Source organism: Cryptomeria japonica, chromosome 9 (assembly GCF_030272615.1).
Source record: "Cryptomeria japonica chromosome 9, Sugi_1.0, whole genome shotgun sequence".
Lineage (NCBI taxonomy): Eukaryota > Viridiplantae > Streptophyta > Pinopsida > Cupressales > Cupressaceae > Cryptomeria > Cryptomeria japonica.
This window is the reverse complement of record NC_081413.1, coordinates 298,326,830-298,338,722: the sequence shown is the minus strand read 5'-3', so window position 1 is coordinate 298,338,722 and position 11,893 is coordinate 298,326,830.

Sequence of the window (11,893 nt, the reverse complement as noted above, 5' to 3'; positions counted from 1 at the left end):
CGGAATCATTTTTTCTAAAATGAATAGGCGTCAAAAAGCTGGTTCCGGGCCGGACCTCGTGGTGTTGGACTTTGGCTCGATTTTGTTGTTTGATTGTACTTTTTCCCATTCAAAGTTGGGTCTCTTTTCTGCACTTCTGGGGCTGTAGAATGGGCAAACGGACTCCATTTTTCAAATACGAATAGGCGTTCGAAAGATCTCAACATGCTCTATTTAGAGATGTGATCTTGTTTCTTAGAATTTTCATTAGGTACATGATATTTCAGTTTTAAGTTTTTTTTTCTTATGCACTACTTCCTTCTCATCAGTATGTACTAGGGTTTGGGTTTATCTATTGTGGGGGGGTGTTTTTTTCTCACTTTCTGTCATTTATATCAGAAATCCAGAACACCAAAAATCTCAAAACAAACAAACCCTTCTGCATCTTCTATTTATTCTGAAATATCACATAATAAAAAAAAACCAACAAGCAAGTGCAGGTGCAGAGTTTTCATGGCAAATCCTTCAATTGAGTTGTTGACATCACACAACTATCACACCTAGAATCCTTGAATCACAAGGTTTCTCCGGGCACGAGGGTTGTGGTCTTGTTTGGATGAGGTTCAGCCTCTATTGCAGTTCCCTTATGAGCTTCTTCAGCACAAAAACAAGATGGATGAGGCCATGGGTTTGCTCTCTTTGCACGTCTCTGATAGTCTTTTGTTTCACCTTGATGAGTTACTCACTCCTCGTGCTATGTGGTTGAAGTTTGAGTCTCTCTTTGGGAGGGTTAATGAGATTCAGGCATTACAGATTAAGGCAAAGTTGGTTTCTTTGTCACTTGAATCCTTTCCCACTATTGAGGATTTTTTGAATAAGTTCAAGACTACCAGATCTGTTCTCCAGGGATGTAGCAAGATCAAGACAGACACAGAGTGCATTCACTTGATTCTTTCGAAGCTTCGGGGTCATTTTCAGTTTTTTGCATCCGCTTTCTGCTTGTTTCACCATGCCTACCTTTGATTTTTTTTGTGAGTGTTTGTCTCATGAGCAGTCTCATCTTTCCCAGATGGACATGCTCTCATGGTCCAAGAACAAAGAATTGGTTGCTCAGTCCTCTAAGGAGAAGCAAAAGCAAAAACCGAAGCCAAAGAAGAATTCTGTAGGCAGTGAGCATTCCTCCAAGCTGCCTCCTCAGTCTGATTCTAAACCACCAATTCCTCTGAAACATGGTAAATCTTCTCAATCTGGTGAGTCTTCCTCCAATACTAAGAAGAAATCAGGAGACACTTGTAGTTTTGTGGCAAGGAAGGACACCCAGTTTCCAGGTGTTGGAAATGCTTAGAGGCATTAGAGGAAGCCATGCAGCAGCATCACATCTCTTCACCTCGGGCGTCTTCTCCTTCCATAGGGAAAGGCCATGCTCTCACTGCTCGAGCTTCGAACTATAGGTCCACTTGGATATTAGATTCTGGTGCTTCTCATCATATGACTCACACTCAGTAGTTGGTTACTTCTCTTGCCTCCTGTGATACTTCACAGATTACAGTGGGTGACTCAGTTCATATTTCAGTCTTGGGTTCAGGTTCTGTCTCTTTGGATGGGGGTACTCTGCAGGATGTTCTGGTTGTCCCTGACATCTCGACAAACCTCTTGTCCATTTATTAGATTTTTCATTTTGACTCTGGTAAGACAGTTAAGTTCTCACCACATGTTGTGGTTATTCGGGACATCCATGATCTGATTTGGTTGTGGCTACTGGGAGTGTTGATACTACATCTTCTCTATACAAATTTGATGGATTTGAGCCCTCTACGGGTGTAGGTTCGTCTCTTATAGCACATGCAAATTCAGTGAGTAAGATTTGGCTTGAGCACTTGGGCCATGCCAATTATAGATATCTTCAGCAGATGAGTACACAAGCACTTGTTCTTGGGCTCCCACAGATTTCCCGCACTGATGGTGTTTGTCATGGTTGTGTGGTTGGCAAACATCACAGAGATCACTTTTCGAAGGGAAGAGCCCCTCATGCTTTGGCACCCTTAGAGTTGATTTACAGTGATCTCATGTCATTTCCCACTCCTTTTTCCGGGGCCAAGTATGTACTCAATTTTATTGATGACTTCTCCAAACGCACATGGGTGTACTTTCTTAAGTACAAGTTTGATGTCTTTGATTCATTTTGAATCTTCAAGACATTTGTAGAGAAGTAGTCTCGTTGTTCTATTCGACGGATATGTATAGATAATGGGGGGGAGTATGTGAATCAGGCTTTCAGAGATTTTTGCACTGAGCATGGTTTGCAGCATCAGTTTATTGTTCCCTATAGCCCTCAGCAGAATGGTGTCGCTGAGCACAAGAATAGAACTTTACGGGAGATGGCAAATTGTATGATTCAGTCCAGGTCCATGGATTCATATTTTTGGGCTGAGGCAGTCAATTGTGCCAACTATATTCAGAATCGGATGCCTCACAAGGCAATTCGACATATGACTCCTAAGGAGGCTTGGTCTCATGACAAGCCTGATGTTTCTTTTTTTCGAGTATTTTGCAGTGAGGCATGTGCTTTTATTCCTGATGCTCAGAGGAAAACAATGGAGTGGAAGAGTCGACCCCTCATTTTTCTTGGCTACTGTGAGGATGTTAAGGCGTATAGGTTGTTTGATCCTGATTACCAGAGAGGTCTTGTTTCGACGGGATGTTCAGTTTGATGAGCACCTTCCCACAGTGGATACCCTGACTCCAATGTCTACTTCTCTACCTACTCCTCCCACTGTATCTCTTCAGGATTATTTTGAGGATGATTCTGATGATGGTGTTGATGATCCACCATCCCCACCTCCACTTGCTCCACCTCAAATGCCCAAGTGGGCTCGCTTTACTATTGAGGTAGCAGGTTCTATGGTCGGTGATCCTTCAGATACTCATCGCACCCGTTCTCATACTATGGGTTCTAGTCTTTTGAGTCATGCCATTTCAGATGATCCTCAAAAAAAATTTAGAGGCTACAGGACACCCTGAGTATAATTTTTCTATGGAGGAGGAGTATTCTTCTTTGATGAGGAATCATACTTGGGATCTTTGTCCTCTTCCTAAGAGCAGAAAGATGGTTAGGGGCCACTGGTTGTATCGCACTATGTATGTTGTTAATGGTTCAATTGATAAGTACAAAGAACATCTTGTTGCGAAGGATTTCTCACAGGTTGAGGGTATTGATTACTCTGAGACATTTGCCCTTGTCGCCAAGATGAACTCTATTCGCTTTGTACTATCTCTTGCAGCTTCTTGGGGATGGCCTATTTTTCAGATGGATGTGAAGAGTGCCTTCTTACATGGGGACCTACAAGAGGAAATCTATATGGAGCAGCCTCAGGGATTTGTGCAGGATAGTTCTTTGGTTTTCAGACTTCGACATTCATTGTATAGTCTCAAACAGGCCCCTCGGGCTTGATATGAGAAGATGGATTTTTTCTTGCTCTCCACTAGTTTCACCTGCAATCATTATGATCACACAGTGTACATTCAGCTTCTTGAGGGTGAGATCCTGATTCTTATGCTATATGTTGATGATCTCCTTATCACAAGTAGCTCATCCTCTATGATTCAGCATATTCAACGAGCCTTGATGGACCAGTTTGAGATGACAGATCTCGGTCTTCTGCATTATTTCCTTGGCCTTCAGGTGATTCAGTCTTCTGATGGGATCTACATTTACAAGTAGAAGTATGCTCTTGACATGCTTCGGTGCTTTGGCATGCTTGATTGCAAGCTTGCTCCCACTCCTTTTCAGTCAGGGGTTGTTTTGATTACTACTTGTCCCACTCCTTCAGTAGATTCTACACTTTGCAGGCAATTGGTTGGCAGTTTGTTGTACCTGACTCACACTCATCCCAATCTTTCCTTTGCAGTTGACCTTGTCTCTCGATTCTCCCATGATCCACATGAGAGTCATTGGCAAGTTGCCAAACATATTTTGCGGTGCATTCAGGGCTCTCTTTCTCATGGCATTCACTACACATCAGGGGAACCTCACATTGTTGGCTACACTGACTCAGATTAGGTTGGTGATATCGCTGATCAGAAGTCTACTTTTGGCTTTGTTTTATGTCTTGGCTCTGGTCCTATCACATGGTCTTGCAAGAAGCAAACTACCCATGCATTATCATCTACAGAGGCTGAGTATCAAGTTCTTGTGCTTGCTAGTCAGGAGATCTTATGGCTTCGACAGTTGATGACTGAGTTTGGTTTTCCTCTTGATCGTCCCATTGTTCTTTGGTGTGACAATCAAAGTGCTATTCATATTTCTTGCAACCCAGTAGAGCATCAGCGAACAAAGCACATTGAGATTCACATGCATTTTATCTGCCAGTTGATTCAGGATGATTCTCTCATTCTGGAGTACATTCCCACTACTGAGTAGGTTGCAGACATCTTCACGAAACCTTTTGCATCACCACGCTATCTTCAGTTGCGCCTTGTGCTTAGGGTGAAGGAAGTTGTCCTTGGGGGGTCTTTATGAGGTCGTCCTTCCTTCTTCTTCTTTCAACATGTTCTTTTATATCTTTTTGGAGAGGAGCTTTTTTCCACTGGGTTTTCTCCTTTTTCTCCATTTCATAGAGATTTCATTGTATTTGGGTACCTGATCAGGCCTTGTTGTCGGGACCCATCTTTCCTACTTTCAGTAGTTGTTCTAGGTTTTAGCTTCTCCCTATGTCTAGCTTAACGGGGGTGTTAGAGTAATCGGGTCTTTACTTGATTAATTAAACAACATTTGTTTAATTCTTTAAGTTCCCTATTATCTCTTTTTACACTTAAGTTAACATTAGGTGCATAATAATTCTTTTATTAATTATTATGTGCAAGCCTAGGCTTTTCCTTTTAGGGTTTCTTGACCTATTAGAGGTTAATTTTATTTTCCTTGTATTATTATCACATTACACTTTTTGTGAACATTGAGCTCTCATCTTTTTGAGCATATTTTTTGTGTATTTGTTTTTTTGTTATTGCTTCCTTGCATCTCCTTGTAATAGGTTATTCATCTTGCAAAGATCTTTTGGGCTCTTGTGGTGTTGTATTTCTCAACTCTCACACCATGCCCCAACAACAGTTGAGTGTTCTATAGGAGCATGCCATCATCTCTTCTAGGGTCATGTACTTGGAATTTGAAGAGCTTCTGGAAAATAAGGCCCTTGTTCTTAAATCCCTCATTGAGGAGATTGGTGATGCAATAAGATTACGGGGTGAAGTTTTCCAAGATATTGTTTCTCATTGTGAAAAGGCCTCTTGCAACATAATAAGTCAAGATGGAGAGCTAATACCAGAAGAAGAAGTTCTTACAGATTTGCAGATAAGGATTCATAATGAATGGAGGAGTGATCAATTCTCAACTGCTTCAATTCAAATATTGATGAAACACCAAATCTTTTTGCATGAAATTCAATCCATCGTGGACAAAAATAGCTCTACGCTCCTTCGATGCCATGATATCATTGTGAAGACCATGGTTGTTGCCAAGAACACCCATGAACCGGATCCTGATGAACTACAAATGATCATCCAGAAGTTTGAAGGATTCATCTCTTCACGTGCTGCAACTTAAGTGTTTTTCAACACTTAGTTGTATTTTTCAAATTTGTAATCTTTTAGTTGTAGTTTTTCTTTTGACAAGTTACATGTAAAAACCTTTTTGTAAAATGCAAGTTAACTCATTACTTGCACTTTTGTAATTACATGTAAGTCAGTTACAAGTTGTGTTCAATTAGGATTGTAGTTGGAATAATTCTTAGTTAGTTATTGAATAAGTCTTGGTGGTTGAGAGAATCTCTCAAGTTAGTTAGGATCCTCCCACCTTTTTCTCAAGGCTCCTCTTCTATAAATACTTGAGGGGTATATTATAATTTTTATCTTTTTGGAAAGCAAGCAAAAACTCTACTAAATTTATAGCAAAGAAGTCTTTGAGCTTTCATGTGTGAATCCAAGAAATTGAAAGGAATAGAAGGAAATTGCTCAAGCTTTGAGTCTTTGTGCTACATTCTTGAGCTTGTGTTCTATATTATCTTTCTTGCAAGTGTTTCTTAAAGAGCTTAATCACATTTAATTTGCAATCTTTGTGCTGCAAGTATTTGAGGTTAATATAGATTAAAATAAATATTTTGTTAAGAGAAGTTGTAAGTCTTTGTGCTTTCACTTGTTCTTAAGAGAATTTAGGAGCAGATTTTGTGAGAAATAGTTGTGAGTCTTTGAGCTTATACTACTTCCCATTATTTTATGTAGAAAAGAATACGATACTGCAGTCTTTGAGCTGTTATAATTTGTTATTGATAGCATTAGTATAGAAAAGGGTAGATATGACTTCACATAATCAAGTCTTTGAGCTTGATATTGTTGTCCCGTCTCGAAGGAGGTGACGAAAGTCTTTGAGCTTTCAGGAAACTTCATTTCCTTTCTCTCATTTCATTTTGAAAGTTGTTACTATTGTTTTATATCAAATCATTGTCGCTTTTTTGTGAAGAGAAAAGGATATTGTCTTTCTTGAAAGAAGAAGAAAGATTGTTGTCCCATCCCATTTTATTTTCAAAGTTGTAGTTAGATAGGGGGATCCTTCCCTTAATTAGGAGAGTTTTACTCACACGTTGTGGTTGAAACCACAATTTTGTATATTTCCCCAAGTGTACAAAAATTTTAACCAACACCAAGTAGACTTATAAAGGTCTTTGTGCTATAGACCTATGTAGATCTCTACTATAGTTATTTTGAATGATAGGTACCATTTCATTCCAAGTGTAATACTTATTCAAATTTTACACTTTGAGAAGATGGGTAATCATAATTTGTACCACTAAATCACATTTGCATGTACATTTGGGAATATAATGAATTAGATTTTAAGAACTTATCTAAAGGGGGTATAACCAAGAAGCATCCCTCTATTGTGTTGAAGAAAATCGATGACACCTCTACAAGAAAATTGGTTCTTCAATTTCTACAAGTTCTCTTGGTAAAGGAATAAAAGGTAAACTTCCATTTGTGAGGAAGGTATGGTTGTGGGTCTTGTTGAATACACCACAAGAATGAGAGGGGGGTTGATTCAGTCTTGAACAAATCTTAACATTTTATAGTACAACTCAAAATCAACTTTAAACCTTAATCTAATCAGCGGTAATGTAAGATAAACAATGAACACACATGCACAAGAGAACACCATATTTACATGGAAAACCCAAGAAGGGAAAAACCGCAGTGAGAATTAACTCACACTATATGAACAAGTATTACAATGTTTGTTTTAAGGCTCACTACCCAGGGAAGATCACTACTCTCAGAAGGACTTGTAAGCTAAGGTTAACTACCTTAAGGAAAGATACAAAGGACTTGTTGAGGAGACTCACTATCTTTGATGAGGATACATGAAAATATAAGTTATAATGAATAAGCCTTCAATATCACTACATCAAGTAATCTCCCTGAAATGTAGCTACTCTTGAATCACTTCCTAAAGCAACCATTTCAAAATTCATCTCTACTACTTTCACTACATACTCTTTTTGCTTCACATTCATATTTTCCACATTTTCTTGTGATCCACCAATCCATCTACAAGCATGAGGCCTAAGTGCAAGCAAATGTCTCTTCACCTTGTGTCTTGAATCACTAAGGGCCCCAAGGATACAACAAGTACAATGATAATTGGATTGGAGTACAAATTTCTCTCTCCCCCCTTTATACAGCCCGTTGGAGATACATGATTAGAGTCAAATTAATGGGTGATGAGGTTCCAAAGTAAGCCCCTTTAATAAAATAAAAATTGGGAAGTTTCATATGTTTCTCTTATACCCAGACTCATATGAGAATGCAAGGGGAGAGAATATGTATATACTTTAAGATGACAATAACAAACATGCAAATATGACAATCCTAAAAAATAATTGTTCATTCCCTTAATGAAATTGAAGTGTTTTCTAAACTATAAAAATGCAAACATACAAATCTGCAATTGATACGTTAGTAGTTTCAAAAATATGTCTTTTCCCAATGGTTGCCATGGTGCTACACAAACCACATTAATAACACATGAAATCATTGATCTACATAAAGGAAATTGTTTGAAACAATTTAATTCTTTGAAAATTTTATACTTCACTTTACCAATAAGTTGAATCACTATAACATCATATTTGTCACTATTTTCAATAGTTGCACAGAAAAACAAAACAACTACATCACTATAATAAGCACTGACGGTGCAAAATTGGGTGATTGTGTCACAATATCTGTTATTTGTAGTGCAAGAATGAGCGAATGCATCAAAGGATCCATCAATTGTGACACAAGTTTTGACAAATGCATCACAAAACCTAACAATTGTTGTGCCATATTTCTATAATTAAAAAACACAAACACAAATATACCAAAAATGCTGATTTTCTCTATTAGCATTTAATAAAAACTAGGTTCAAGTGATAAAAATAGAGAATAACCAATCATTAAATTCATAAATTCATAAAATTGAATAGCTAGAATGATTGTGATACTAATTAAAGCAACTGTGTTCCTAAATTATTTTAACTAGAAAACAAATCCTTAGTTGTGGTGGAGAAACCTATAATTGCAGTGTAGAACCTTGCAATTGCAGTGGAGGATACCTATGCTTGCAAAAAATTAAAATTTATTGATGATTTCATTAGTTTCAAGGATGTGGGTCCCACCAGTGTGCCAAAACATATGACCAGGAAATTTAAGATGTGATTTAATAATACGCTTAACGAAAAAAAACCTAAGAAACAAAATGAATTTTCAATCACAACAATGAAGAATTAAAATGAAAGCAAAATAAATCATAATGCAAATGATACCTTATGAAAATCATTCCTTTTTCCCTCCATTACTCTTCTCACCTTCAAAGCTTGATAATATTGTTTCTCTTATAAATTATCTTAAGTGCTATATGGACTTTATGGGCACAAGAAATCTCAAAGACTATGGTTGTTTATGATAGAAAATCAATTTTTTTTATAGATTTTCTTGATATTGATCAATGGTTGTGATCTGAGGAGAAGATTTGATGATCAAAGGTTGAGATTCATTGAGAGGAATTGATCATGAGTTAATTGATTGTGTGATGGAGATTGATTGCTTAGTTAACTGACTTGATTGATTTGTTAAGTGAAATGATGAATTTGTTAAGAATTGATTGACAGTGAAGTGGAGTGATTGACTTGTGGAACTCGATTAGTGTTAGTTAAGATGTGGACATAATTAGCATTTAAATAATTAAAATTATTTAAACTTGTTCATAAGAAGAATAAATAGAATATATATTTTATTTATTTTAGAAGAATTTAATTCCTTAAAGTGGATAATTAAATAAATTAATAAATTTAATTAATTATGGAAGGCTTAATTAGTTAATTAAATAATTGGTGTAATTATTTGTGTAGGGAAATCATTAAAGGGGACTAATTAAATAATTAAAATTATTTAATTAAAGTGTGTAGGAGATGAATAATGAGCATAATTAAACAATGTGAATTATTTAATCATGTGATCAAGAAAAAATAATTAAATAATAAAAATACATAATTAAAGTTGCAAGAATTTTTAGAATAATTAAATAATTAAAAATTATTTGATTACAAGAAGTGGAAGGAAAAATCAATTGAATTTGAAGAATAAAATAATTTTAATTAAATAATTAATTTTTTTAACTAATTAAGAGGAATATTAGTAAAATATTGCTTTGCAAGCATCAAGACAATTTTAGACATCTACAATAGCTAATACATGTGTTATGGTTTATGAAAATTATTTTTAAGTTTATATTTCATTAAGTTAACTAGTTATTCATAATCTGCACTAATTTCTTATCCCTCTCATATTACTAAGTTTGTGGTAAAAATACAACACAGAGAAATTACTCAATCCTTAGTACTTCAAAATGTACTCTCTTATTTTGTTGCTAAGAGGTGACAACATTCTTATTAACTGATACAATTATAGCCCATGCATTCACATGATATATTCTTTATAGTTATTTCTATATTCTCACATTGATTTGTGATTCATTAATGATATAATTACATGATTAGATGCTTATATATTTACATTATTATATGTTTATGCTCATATTACATTTAATTTTTATTATTTTTCTCTCTTTTGATTATATCCTATGAATACAACCAATTTTTTGGGAAGGAGCATATCTTGTCACTTATAGAAAAAATATAGACAAAAGTTAAACACACATGATCATATCTTTGCAAAGGAGATTACTTTATTTGGACCACATGGCAATACCCTTTGAGTGTTTGAATAGTTATTTTGCATGCATTTTTGTGAGTGATGCATACTTTGAGATACCCAATCAATTTATGATTCACATGCATAGTCGAAGTGGGGAGAAATATGATAGTGGAATTTTTATATCTAAGTCATTTCTCATTTAATCTTTTTTCTTAATTTGAAGGAAGTTCCTTGATACATAGACATATTGACAAATCACAATATTATTCAAAGTCAAGTCCCTTACTCTACACCACCCACCTATCTCGTTACACATCTTTCTATAATTGACACCTACCATTTATTTTTCTTTCCATATGCACACATATTTATATACATAGTAGCCACTTATTTATTACTCTCGTGCTTATACTCTTTCTTATCCACATGCTATCTATTGTGATCTAGTCCCTTTCTATCCTATACTCATTCATAGCTGTAAGGACATCCTCAAATTTTTAGACTCGTTTAACCCTATTTAATTATTTAAATTCAAATTTGATTGACTATCCACCTTTAATGTTCATACCTAGGGTCAACTAGACATATTTTTCCATGATATGTTTCTATGTCCTTATATTTAAAGACATTCTCATTAATTAAGAAATATTAAAAACTCAAGAAAATAAATAAAATAAAATATACACATGTTAATTGGCTTTGTAAAAGGAATCTAGCATTGTACAATAACTTTAGGAGTATGTGCATGGTTGAAAGTCTCCATCCTTTATTTTGTCTACTCTCAAGTGGTTGATCAAATGAAGAGTCCTTATATTACTGAAAAAATCCATAATATATTACTACTTGTAAGGGTTAGTTGCCTCATTAGTTCTACTATTCCTTATGTTACTTTTTGTTTTGTGAAGGTGTTGCTCAAGGGATGAAGTTGTTGCTCCATAATATTCAAATACAAAATCTTACATTCTATAAGGGAAATTTAGGTGCCCTCCTCCTTTAATTGAAAATGTTGGATGTGGAATCTTTCTAGGCACTTAGCACATATAGTTCATGTCATTTATTATTTGTGGCACCAAGTTTACCAAATTCAGACTACTACTAACTATTCTATACATTTCAAGCCACTTCTACAAAAAAGCAAGTTATAAGATTCCAAAATTGTAGGTGCAAAAGTGTAACTTTGTTGAATCGTGTAACAATATATTCAATCTTACATTTTTCATCTAAAAAATAGTTGGTGTGATGGTCAATTTTTGGTTAATGTGAAACAATGTATTATGTAAATTTCTTACTTTTATTTACTTGAAAATTTGTTGCATTATATTTTTAGGGTCTTGAGACTTTGAAAAAGAGTGCATAATTCCCCATAATGACAATAAAAGATGAAAGGTCACATGTAAATATATTTATTAAAATATAGTAATAAAAAATATGTAAAACTAGAGTGTGTGGGGAAAAAATAAAGCCCTCAAATGAAAATGTTGAAAATAATTTGAACCAAGATAACCTAATCACTTAAAAAACAAAACATATGTAAAACACATTACATAGATCCAGAAGAGCTTGATTCTTCAATAATAGTTCATATATGAGGAGCTAGTGTAGGAATTGGGGTCAAGACTCGTGGAGTGTGTTAATGTAGGAATCTTATGGCCATAATGAACTTTGAAACCTT